The sequence below is a fragment of the Benincasa hispida genome, chromosome 10 (genome assembly GCF_027475165.1).
Source record: "Benincasa hispida cultivar pf3 chromosome 10, pf3_genome.v1.1, whole genome shotgun sequence".
NCBI lineage: Eukaryota > Viridiplantae > Streptophyta > Magnoliopsida > Cucurbitales > Cucurbitaceae > Benincasa > Benincasa hispida.
In genome coordinates this window covers 33,956,968-33,970,801 of record NC_143487.1, presented here as the reverse complement: position 1 = coordinate 33,970,801, position 13,834 = coordinate 33,956,968, and positions in this window count along the sequence as shown.

Below are 13,834 nucleotides of genomic sequence, written 5' to 3'. Positions count from 1 at the left end.
TTTGTTTAAAAATTATTTAGGATGTTATGTTATTCTAGTTGTTGTAAGTTATTGTTATTTGTATACACTTTGTCTTTATAATTGTCATATAATTATCATGGTAGTATGAAGGCATTCCTCTTATGTATTGCCATGCATTCCACACATGAAAACAAGATTCCTACCTGGACTGTACATTTTAGGATTAGATTCAGAGACTAAGTAGTGTGACTTTTGTGGAACTTGATTCCCGCATAGGCATATGAAAATTTCCACTCAAGCCAACAATGTTATACAAACAGTCAGAAAGCTTAGGAGTCTATTTCCTTTATGATTTGTTAGAAGTCAACTTCACACTCATATTTGCTTGGGATTCAATCTTAAAATTTGGGCTTTTTCTTTATTTTTTTAAAAAATAAAATACCATTTGAAATTTAATAATCCTTGATTTTTACCGTAGATTAAACAATGAGTTCAATAAAATTGTTGCCTTTAATACCAACCCACAAGGATTGGGCATAGAAGACCAGTCTATTGTACGTCAGTAGTAAAAAAACATTCAAAGGACTCATGGGAATTGTTTATCATCTAGCGAGGTCACAAAGATTAAGGACATTGTTCCCTAAAAGTTAGTTGGTTGGCTGGCATGGGAAGGTTTAACTGCAGCAAAAAAATAAAGATTCATCAACAAGTATAGTCAGATAACTCAGCTTCTCTATATGCAAGTTAACATTTATGTATTAAAAGCCTTAGTTCAACAATGGGATCCAACCTATCAATCCTTTACATTTAGTTCAATAGACATGACTCCGACGACTAAGGAGTACCATTCATTTTTTAAAACACCACCGCAAAAGAAAGTGGAGGTATATTCCTACATTAAGATGCTTACAACGAAAAGGGCATTGTCAACATTTCTAGTTAAACTTCATACTAGCACTATTGAAGAACAAGTACGAACAAAAAGGGAGAGTGTATACCTGCTTATGGAATACATTCTCTCCCTTCAACAGAGTTTTGCTGATGATGATAAAGGATTAGTGTTACTAGCCTTAGGTATCTTCAATACGATTTTATTTCAGAAAGTAAAAGAGCATGTCAAAGAACAAGTTAAATTATTTTTCAAGGTGGAGGTTGGACAAGAGACTAAAGCAATTATATCCATTGCTGGAGAACAAATAAAGAGTTGTGCAAAACAGTCATTCTTTATGGGGACACTCCCAGGGTGCCTCCAGGTGATGCACTAAAACTTTATCCAATCTAATGAGAGAGACCGAGGGATATGTTGTCACACATCCCACTTCCACTTACTATGAACATTCTCTCCATTCACCTTTGTATTGACCTACCCAAATGTCATCCGTAGGGGGACAATCCTAGGGTGCCTCGAGGCCAATGATAGATCTCACGGTATGAACTTTTTAGGGAAAAATGTGTAGAGGTAAAGTGAAGTATCATATACCCCAATTACCTTCCATTGAATGTTCTACATAGGGATTCATTAACTTAGAAAATCCAGCTACTGATTTTAACTAAGTGGTTTGTTTAATTTGCTAAAAAAAAACATTTGCTTTTGATATTAAACAAGTTTGATTCAAGTATAATTAAACACTTTAACAGACTGTCATCAAATTTGCATGCATGTAACAAATCTATCTAATTCACCTTTCCAGGTAGGTTCTTAGGTAGGGGTGTGACGTTTCCATCGACTTAAGTACCCTAGCCTAGACAGAACCAGCCTTAGCCAAAAGGACCCTTATAGATATATTTGTTATATATTTAATCTTTTATTAGTCAATTTAATCCTATCAACAGAATTAAAAGATTAAACTTAGGATTGTAATCTCATTAGGAACGTGATCTTAGGTCTATCTCAATCAAATTTTGCTTTTAAAAATGATTAAAGCCTAAGGTATGCATGCAACTCTTTATTATTGATTTTAGTTCTAATTTCATTAATTATAACTCTTATAAAGAATGAAACAATTAAAACCATTCACATTACTAAGCTAGACATTCACAACGTATTTAAACTTTTATAAATAAACCTGAGTGTCATGCTTCATGCAATGTTTATTCATTACAAGTATATAACTTTTATATAACAAATAATGAACTAAGCATACATTCCATGCTAACATACAACCTTATATTATAACACTTATAATATAAATGATGCATGGATATGTTTTAATGCATGCATATATTATAACTCTTATATTATATGATGCATGAGCATGCGTTAATGTAATTTAATCATGCATACTAATATATTATAACACTCATAATATAAAGATGATGCATGACTGGTGGGTTTTAACACTATATGACATACATTATGACATATAAAATAAATATACATCACGTGAACATTTAATAAAAGTTGATGGATCGGGATAACTTGTCTCAAAACTGGAAATAAAAGCTATACAAAAGATTCGAGTCAACCGGTTCGAACAGGTGAACGGGTCTTGAATCGCCCGCCTTGAAGCCTTGTCACTTGATCGTGTAGCAAATCCTTTGATCGTTGAGTAATGCACGTCGCGTGTAAACGATTGTTTAGCAATGATCATGTGGTTTAGTACTATGCGATGAGCATGAAAGTCCACACGATCGTGCAATGCGCTTCGAGTAACGCATGTCATGCGTGTAGCTAATGACTATGTGATGAGCATGATAGTCTACACAATCGAGTAGCAAGCATCGAGTATCGTATACCTTAGGGTCATGTAGCTAATGACTATGCGATGAGTATTAAATACTACGCGATCGTTTACCCTCGATGGTCTACGCGATCATGTAGTCAACGCAACACGATCGAGTAAACTCTTTACATGATCGCGTAGTATTAGCTATACGATCGTTTAGCAAATGCTACACGATCGAGTAGAACATTTCTACACGATCGCATAGCCAAATCTAAATGATCGTCTAGCTTGAGCTACACAATGCGACCATCGTTTCGTCTTCTCCCTTGAAGAGAACAACAACTCTTTGCGTCAGAAGCTTCTTCACTAACGACTCAAAAACATAAAAGAATACAGACTCGATTGCAAGTCATTGTGCCCAAAAACACAGAGGCCCTTACAATTAACTTTTGTAAAAGTAAATGAAAGTATAAATAGAGACAATTATCCCTAAATATCCATCAACAACATCCACAAATATTTAACACTTAAACGCATTGCAGAAAACTTAAAACCCACCAAAACTGTAAATGAAATTCAATACAACAAGGGAATTTGGAAATCAGAACAACCTGGCTCTGATACCAATTAGAGGAACTCCATTTACAGAGGACCTTTGAGCAGAAATGAATCATCCAAATCCCATTGTGAATGAACTCATACATTTACAGTCACACAAAATAGAGTATGCACAAAAATTAAATACAACATGTTTCTTCAACTCGAACACCTTCAAATAGAAAAGATTATACCTTTGAAGAACCCTTATTCAAGTATATTCTTCGATCAAATTTGTTCACAAACACAGCGAATAACTCGAACACCTTCGAACAGCAACAAGCAGCAACCGGAAACTACCACTAGGTTACCTTGGTATTCTCCGTGTGAGAATCCAGGAGTGGTGGGCTCTGGCTTATTTTGGTTAGAGGAAAGGTTTGGAGTTTGAGGAGGAAGACGATCGTATAGGCAACATCATTATCGTGTAGAAAAAACTAGTCTATCGCATAGACTTCCTACTCGATCGTTTAGGCTCTCAAGTGATCGTATAGTAATACTTTCTTAATCGATTGCTATCACGTTAGTTGTCTCTCGTGGAATAATTTTAAAAAAATAATTTTCATTTTATCCCACTTTCTTCATAAAACCAAATAACTAACCACTAAGGGTGGTTATGGAGAGAAAAAGAAGTTAATTATCAAATAATTAATAAATATAAATAAATATGGTAACTAACTTATCATATTATATTTATAATCTATAGTTTTAATATTGCATCATATACAATATATAAACCATAGTCTCTTTTTCTTTATTTTATGACATTCAATTAAATCATATTTATATTAAATTTAATAACTATGAATGTAATTCATAGAAAATATATATGAATCAAATTCAAATATTTGTTCCTCCAATCAAACAATAATGTATCAAATACATTATATCAATTATATCATATATAATTGAATGAATTTAACAATATCATATATAACCAAATTCCCTCTTATTAATTTGAACATTTCAAATTAATCCCAAAAACTGATTCTCAACTTAAATCCATTGAGCTACCAAGGGGAGCTTATGGACATGTAGCTTGAAGCTCCAACAGTACGTGAATAATTTACTAAACTCTTTAATCACATTATCCACTATCAGTTAACTGTCGGGCACTCCACTACAGATCAACAGCTGCACTCTTCGCACTACAAATATATTTCTGTGTCCTTTGGATATAACCAATCAACAGTACAATGACCCTTCACAAATCGCTCGTAAGTACGGTTGGACCAATTTACCATTTTTCCCCTATAATTACATCTAACTCCTTAAAAACCACTGATTCCTCTAATGAACAATAGATCATAGTCCTACTATGACTAAACCTCTCTCAGGCCAAGAGAGGGTGTTGCGCCACATTGTTCAAGACCTGGAATTAGCCCTTAAGGGAGCAATTTATCTACTTACCCCTGCTTCGGGAAAGGAGTGAATTCCATCTTGTGTAACTGAGTTCCTAGCTCCCCAATCAGACGAATCCCCAAAATGGTAGGCTTGTTGAGTCGGAGATCTGACCACTCTCACCCATGCAAATCAAAGAACCGCCCTCATAGGCAATGAGTTTACAACTAACTCAGGATTAAGTACCTATGGTCATCCTAGTGAAATGAAAGTCTTAATTATGAACGACGTTATATAACGAGACTAAAAATTTCATGGTCCGGTCTTATACAAACTTCTTTGTATAGAATATCCCCGCTTGCATGTCTAATACATGAATAATCAAGATCAGATCATTTATAACACTTTACAACATTTGTAACACTTACAAAGCGGGCCATACTCATAGTTTCATCAGGATAAGATACCCAGCCTTATCTATATACTATAGACCATTTAAGTTATCACTTGAAGCATGATCCACTTGTATGTCTCTACATACGTGTTTAAGTTACAACGGTAACCATGGATCTTAGTTTATTGCTTTGTGGTTAATACAACTAAAATATCAAATATTTCATAGACAATGTGAATTAAATATCATATATTATAAATCACAGAATGTTTGTTCATACAAGTGTTTACAAACTACAGGACTCTACGAGATTTAGGGCATCAACCCCAATAAGTATGATATATTCTTGCTCCATGAGTCAGTAAAAGGGTTGGAGAAAAGAATTGACCTAAAAAAGAAATTCATTAGTTAGAAGAAAAGAACAAGACGTTGCATCAAAAAGTTGATATGAGAGAAGGGCAGTTATGAAAGTCAACAAGAAAAACATAGCTTTGAGAGAATCCAATCAATCACTTAACATTTGATTCACAAAATATCAAGATGTAATTGAAGGGTTAGTGAGAGATTATACACACTGAAAGGATCATCATGATAGATTAAAGGAAGATTATAATTTTTTAAGGTTTGATAATACAACTTTATGCAGCAAGTTAGAGCAGATGCTTCCCAAATAAAAAAGGTTACAAAGAAAGCATACGACTTGCCAGAAGAAGCACATGTCATGGTAGCGGTCATCGCACCCACACAGCCAAATGGTAAGGACATGCTCAAATTTTTGGGGAACTTGTGTACTAGATTAGAATACTAGGGTGATTTTATTGATCTCTTTGTTCAGCTTGCATTTTTTTCTCTTCTCTTTTCCTTTTAACGACTTGTAATTTATTTTTTTTAGTTGAATAACTTTCTAATGCTATTAATTCCAAAATTGTTCATCCATATCATTAAACTCATTTTTCTTAATAAACTAAAACATAGAAATAAGATAGCTCGATCACCACAAATCAATCGCACTCAACATCGGTAAAGGAAAATTGAAGAGCAAAGTGTAGAAATGATTAAAAAAAAAAAAAAAAAAAAAAAAAAAACCCAAAAGGAGTTTAAGAAAAAATGGAAGCCATTTCTTATTTTGGAGAAAGGAAATTTTCCAGCAGTCATAGCTCAGCCTAGTACTACGACTAGGGTAAATTTGTTACCACATCCATCAAGTGGTTGTTATAAATGTTATAAATGTGTAGGAGGTTGGTTTAAAGGATGTCATGAACATGATGACGTCTAAAGAAGAACTTTTTCAAATGTTGTTCAACAACAGATTTATCAAACAAGAGGATCTACAGGTTGATTTCTTAGAGTACCAATATGACGATAGTTTGATATGTTTGTATCATGCTGGGCAAAAGGTTACTCTACCGACCAATATTTTCATTTTTCCCATAAGGTACAAGAGTTATCAGATTCCCGTTTTTTAACAGTCTCACAAAGGACAATAAAATAACTCAGGCACGAGTATGAAATAGTTGTAGTAGGAGAGCTCTCAGCTAGTGAAGGCCTGAAGGCTTCTTTAAAACATAAGCTGGTGACGATCTTTTATCAAGAGAAACCTAATATCATTGTCTCCAATAAAAAATCAGTTACTGTACAAGTCCCAGCTCATTTGGGTATAAAAGCTCAAAAGCAGTACCTTAGAGTTATAAGTACAAAGTGGCTGTGGGATCTGGGTCATTTCCTGTAGATAATATCAACGAAATGGGAGGCATAACACGTAGTGGGAGGTGTTACACTCCAGAGCACTTGTCAAAGAAAAAAATCAAGGATAAAGAAAGAGCCAGGGTTAAAAATGTTATTAATTGCAAGGTAGAGGAACCTATAATGGTGAAAACCTAGAAGGAAAAAAACCCGTCTCTGAAGATGATATCCAGGAATTCTTGAGGCTTGTTAAGCAAAGCAACTACAAAGTAATTAAGCAATTAGGCAAAACGCAGAAAAGAATTATGTTCCACAAGATATTACAACAGATAGCCTAGACAATATCATTGGAAGCATAACAACATCCAATTCCATAACTTTCAATGATGATGAGATACCACCAGAAGGCACGTCGTACAAAGGCTTTGCACATTACAGTAAAATGCAAGAAATTTGTTGTGGCGAAAGTCTTTGTTGATAACGGTTCGTCTTTGAACATAATGCCCATGTCCACATTGAAAAATTTCCTATTGATATGTTGCCTCTCAGACCAAGCACTGTGATAGTAAGAGCCTTTGATGGAGCATGTAGTGACTTGGTTGGGGACATAGAAATCCCTATTCAGATAGGCCCTTGCACCTTTGATGTAACTTTTCAAGTCATTAACTGTTAGAAAAAAATGTGGAGGACAAATATGCAAAATGAGAGATATATTTTCCATTCAACTAAGCATGCCTTTATATAGGCTTACAAACATAACCATAGGAATGTCAATGGTTTAAAGCTATAAATGTCATCAAATGCTCATAACTCACATAACTCCTATAACTCAAAAATCATTATTAGTTTCAAAAAACTAAAAGTCACAAAACCCAAAAGTCACACTAAATGTCACAAATAAAGTTTAATAATGACAAACTTTTCAACACCCCCCCTTAAACTTGATTTGTTGGACCAAATAAACTCCTCATTTTGATAAAAGTCTCCAACTTGAGGGGCTTTGTGAAAATGTCCGCCGCTTGGTCTTGTGACTTGATATATTTGAGTTCCACTTCTTTCTTCTTAATACAATCTCGAATGTAGTGAAATCGGGTATCAATGTGCTTGCTCCTCCCATGAAATACCGGATTTTTGGCTAAGGCAATGGTCGATTTGTTGTCAACAAAAATCTCCATTGGACCTTCCATTTGAAACTTCAACTCCTTCACTAAGTTTCTTAACCAAATTGCATGACATATACATGAAGTTGCTGTGACATACTCTGCCTCGCATGTTGATAATGTGACTATGGGTTGCTTTTTTGACATCCATGTGAACACCGTTTCACCAATAAAGAACACAAACCCCGTAGTGCTCTTTCGATCATCCAAATCACTACTCCAATCACTATCACAATAACCAACAATATCAAAATTGCTAGAAGAGACATAGGAAAGACCATACCCAATCGTCCCTTTGATGTAGCGAAGTATCCTTTTGCCATTTTACAATGTGTTACTATCGGTTCTTCCATAAATCGACTAATAATTTCAACCGAATAAAGAATATTTGGTCTTGTACATGTCAAGTATCTTAAACCTCCAACCAAGCTTTTGAAATATGTAGAATTTACTTTCTCTCCTCCATCTTTCTTGGTGATTTAGACTCCACATTCCATCGGTGTTCCAACTGGATTAGCATCATTCATATTGAACTTCTTGAGCACTTCTTTAGCATAACCCTCTTGGGATATAAAAATCCGATCTTCACCTTGTTTGACCTCGATCCCAAGATAGTAACTGATGAGACCAATGTCCGTCATTTCAAACTCCTTTGCCATCTTTCTTTTGAACTCATAAAAAATGCTAGGCTTGTTTCCGATAAATACTAAATCATCAACATATAAACAAATGATTAGTATGCTTTCACCTTGCACTTTGATGTAGAGGGCATGCTCATAAGGACACTTCATATACTTCTTCTCTTGAAAGTACTTGTCAATCTTCGAATTCCTTGCTCTTGGTGCTTGTTTTAAACCATAAACTGCCTTCTTCAATCGAAGCACTTTATCTTCTTCACCCTTGACTTCATGACCCAATGGTTGTTCCACATAGACCTCTTTCTCAAGAATTCCATTTAAGAATGCCGATTTGACATCCATTTGATGTATCTTCCAATGATTATGGGCTACCAAAGCAATAATCAAACGAATAGTTTCAAGGCGAACAACAAGGGTAAATACCTCGTCATAGTCGATGCCATGTCATTGGCTATACCTTTTCACCACTATTCTCGCCTTGTGCCTTTCAACATCACCATTGACTTTTCTCTTTGTCTTGTATACCCACTTCACTCCGATCGGTTTGTGTCCTTTTGGAAGCTTGGAAAACTCCCATGTGTCATTTTTCTCTATCATTCGAATTTCTTCATCCATTGCATCCTTCCATTTCTTGCTTGCAATGGCTTCTTTGAAACTAATAGGCTTACTATCACCAAAAAGACAATAGAGAATTATGTCATTTTGATTTTCATTTACCTCATTAAGTTTCCGTAGACTTCGAGTTCCTCTTGGGCCAATTTCGTTCTCTGAATCGCTGGATGAACCTTCAGATGATGATCGATCGGTCGAATGAGTGGCACTGGAATGGGAAAACCTTCACCCATTTTATCCCTGGTCGGCTCATTTTCATCGTCTTCTTCAAAATATGGAAAGAAATCATACTCCTCCTCTTGTATATTCCAATCCCAAGAGGCTTCCTCGTCAAAAACAACATCACGACTAATCATTACATTCCTATTCAAAGGATTGTAAAGACGATAACCCTTTGAACTTACATCATAGCCGATGAAGATGAGTTTCTCGCTTCGATCATCGATCCTGGTTCTTTTTTCTTCCGACACATGAGCATATGCAATACTCTCAAACACCTTGAAGTGACCAATCCCGGGCTTTCTTCCATTCCATGCTTCTTGAGGCGTCTTATCAAGCACATTTTTGGTTGTTGCTCGATTTGTCAAATAAACCGCACAAGCTACGGCCTCCGTCCAAAATTCTCTCAGCATCTTCTTTGTCTTTAGCATGCTTCTTGCCATGTTCAAGATTGTCCGATTCTTCCTCTCCACCATACCATTTTGTTGTGGTGTCCTTGGGACTGTTAACAGACGTCGGATGCCTTTTTCATTAGAAAATTGTTTGAACTCATTTGATGTGAATTCACCACCTCGATCGGTTCTCATGGCCTTGATTGTAAGGTTGCTTTCATTCTTCACACGTGCCTTAAATCTCTTGAAGATTTCAAATACTTCTGATTTTTCCTTCAAAAAGTACACCCATGTTTTTCTAGAAAAATCATCAATAAAGAGAATGAAATATTTACTTTTACCATGAGACTCTGGTTTGATCATTCCACACACATCGGCATGGATGAGTTCTAAAGGCTTCTTTGCTCTTGTCATAGACTTCTTCAGAAAACTACTTCGATGATGTTTGTCAATCAAACACCCTTCACACACTTGGTTTGGCTTGTGAATGTGTGGTAAACCTCGCACCATCTTCTTCTTCGACAAATCTTCTAGACTTCCAAAATTGAGGTGCCCGAACCGTAGATGCCATAGCCAAGAGAGATCTTCATAACACGTCTTCAAGCATTTTGGAACATCATTACATATATTCAAAGGAAACATTCGGTTTTTGGTCATGGAGACTTTAGCAATAAGTCTCTCATGAATATCCCTCAAATACAAACAATTGTTTTTCATTTGAACTTCAAAACCTTTCTCTAACAATTGTCCTACACTCAATATATTATTTTTTACATTGGCAATGTAATAAACATTTGTGATATATTTATTTTCTCCATTTTTTAACCAAATGAGAATTTTACCTATTTCTTTGATGGCGGCCAAAGAAGTGTCTCCAAAAGCAATATTACCTTTCTCCATCTCGTTCAACTCCATAAACATCTTTGCATTTTCCACCCATGTGATTCGAGGCTCCTGTGTCAAGATACCACATACTATCTTGACTCTTTTCTTCTCCCTTTGAAACCATAAATAAGGTTCCATTCTCCTCTACATAATTGGATTGGCCTTGATGGGCTTTTAATGTGCTAGCGGTTGATCGATCCTGATGCTTTCGTTCAATCGACTCTGATTGAGATGAGTAACACTCATTCGCATAATGTCCATATTTGTTATAATTATAACATTTTACCTGAGATTTATCTCTCCCGGACCTTCCACCACGTCTTCCACTACCTCGACCTCCTCTTCCTCTTGAGGATTCAGATGAGTTTTGAGAAACATTGGTGTTGGCTTCACCTCTTCCACCATGGCCTCGACCACCACGACCTCTTCCACGTCCACGACTATTCTTCTCCTTGATTTTGAGTTGGAGAAGTTGTTTAATGGTCTTTGTTTGCTCCATCCTCATTTTCTTTTTCTCCTCATAGGCTTGTAACGAGCCTATATATTTTCAATTGTCATGTTCTCGAGATCCTGTGTTTCCTCGATCATCGTGTCGATAATCTCGAACTTTGTATTTAGGCTTCGTAGAACCTTCTCCATGACACGAAATCAGTGATTTCTTCACCATCCCGACTCAATTGGTTGACGACAGCCATTACTTTTGTGTCATATTCCGCTATCACCTCCGTCTCCTTCATTTGTAAAAATTCAAACTCACCACGTATGGTTTGCAACCGTACCTTTTTCACACGATCAGCTCCTCTATGAGTCGATTAGAGCTTGTCCCATGTCGCCTTTGACGTCTCCGCATTGGTGATGGTCTTAAATGTATCTTCGTCCACCGATTGATACAATATATAAAGGGCCTTCTTGTCCTTCTTTCTTGTCTCCTTTAATGCATCTCTTTGCACTTGATCAGCTAGCTTCTGCCTCTTGGAAACCATTCTCTACGATCTCCCACACGTCTTGTGCTCCTAATAACGCTTTTATCTTGATGCTCTAATTGTCATAGTTGAGCTTGGTAAGCATTGGTAGTTGAAGTGAACCTATCCCACCGTTGGCCATTTTTCTCTCAATATTTTCTACTAGCTCTGATACCACTATGTTAGAAAAAAAACGTGGAGGACGAATATGAAAAAGGAGAGATATATTTTCCATTCAACTAAACATGCCTTTATATAGGCTTACAAACATAACCATAGGAATGGCAATGGTTTAAAGCTATAAATGTCATCGAATGCTCATAACTCACATAACTCCTATAACTCAAAAATCACTATTGGTTACAAAAAACTAAAAGTCACAAAACCTAAAATCACACTAAATGTCACAAATAAAGTTTAATAATGACAAACTTTTCAACATGAACATCAACTCAACCTACAGTTTCCTGCTGGGTCGTCCATGGATCCATTCAGCTGGAGTGGTTCCATCGTCGTAGCACTAATGACTTCAATTTGTAGTCAATCGCAAGTTGGTGATTGTATTTGGACATGAAGGCATTTTTGTTTCAAGAGCATCCTCATTGCCATACATAGAAACAACAAAAGAAGCTTTTGAATCCTCATTTCAATCTTTTGAGGTTGCAAATGCCACTACTGTATATAAAGATATGGGAAAAAGGAAGCCATCGTTTTGAAAACTATCTTTAAAGAGAAATGGCAAAGGTTTATATGACTTATTTAAGATATTCAAAAATATGAAAAGATTTGGTTTTAGGATATAAATCAAGCAAGGAAAAATTGATTAGAGCACCAAAATGGGAAGAGGAAAATCAAATGGTAAGTTTTGAGCATCATTAGCCTCGAAGCCAAATGAACAACATTTTTATGAATCTTTCAAGCCTGCTGGCACATTTCATCCAGAAAATCAAAATTTTAAGGTAATAGTCGTAATAGAAGATAAGGATGAAGAAGATTCTCTAGTCTACTCATACTCGAAAGATTTTGATCTGAGTAATTGGACTATACTGGAATTACAATCAATTGTTAATGATTTATCAAAGTAATTATTTTCTTTGTTCTATTCGTTTTTTTTTTCTCTTTATTAATAAAAGACCATTTTTTCCCCTCTTCTCTAAATTAAGAATGTTGTCATTACCATTACAATCTTAAAAGCAAATACTTTCATCTAGTAATCAGAACAATTGTAGTAGCCCAATATTTCCACAAAAGTGTTAAAGCGTCAGGAATTTTGAAATTAGGGCAAAGCCATTCTATAGCACCATAAAGACAATGTTACGAAGATTAGGCCGCTAGATTCGGTTCAAGTTCTCGTTTTTTTTTTTTTAAATAAGAAGTAATATAAACTTATCCATCGTTGTTGCATGATAGTTTGAGTGTCACATTCACATCTCATCCATTCAAGCATTTTGCACTAATGATATTTGCATCCTAAGTCTAATATATGTATTAACATATGCTTTTTGGTTAAATCGAACCTTTCTTGTTAGTCGAGGTCGAAGCCTGACCAAGTCAGGATTGCTCGCTTTTACTTTTTGGTTAAATCGAACTTTGCTTGTTAGTTGAAGTCGAAGCCTGACCAATTCAAGTTTGTTTGTTTTAACTTTTTGGTTAAATCGAACTTTGCTTGTTTTGAGGTCCAAGCATGACCAAGTCAGGTTCGTTCGCTTTTACTTTTTGGTTAAATAAAACCCTGCTTGTTAGTTGAATCAAAACCTGACCAAGTAAGGTCAGTTTGCTTTTACTTGTTGGTTCAATCGATCCTTGCTTGTTAGTTAAGGTCGAACTTGGCCAAGTTAGGTCCGTTTGCTTTTACTTTTTGGTTAAATCAAACCTTGCTTGTTATTTGAAGTTGAGGTCTAACCAAGTCAAGTCCGTTTGATTTTACTTTTGGTTAAATCGGACCTTGTTTGTTAGTTGGTTGAAACTTGACCAAGTTAGGTCCGTTTGCTTTTATTTTTTGGTTAAATCAAACTTTTCTTATTAGTTTAGGTCAAAACATGACCAAGTTAGGTCTGTTTGCTTTGACTTTTGGTTAAATCGAGCCTTGCTTGTTAGTTGAGATCAAAGCCTGACCAAGTTAGAACCATTTACTTATACTTTATATTGATTCTTTATATAGGTAAAAGAAGTTTTTGCATGGTCCAGTAGAAGTTTTTATTTGCTTATACTTTATATTGAGCAACATATATCTATTGGTCACTTCTTCTTCGATTGAAGTTGTTACTCTAATGGCAAGTTCTGATAGTGCTAAACGCTTCAATCTAGATAAATGCAAGAAGAAAAAT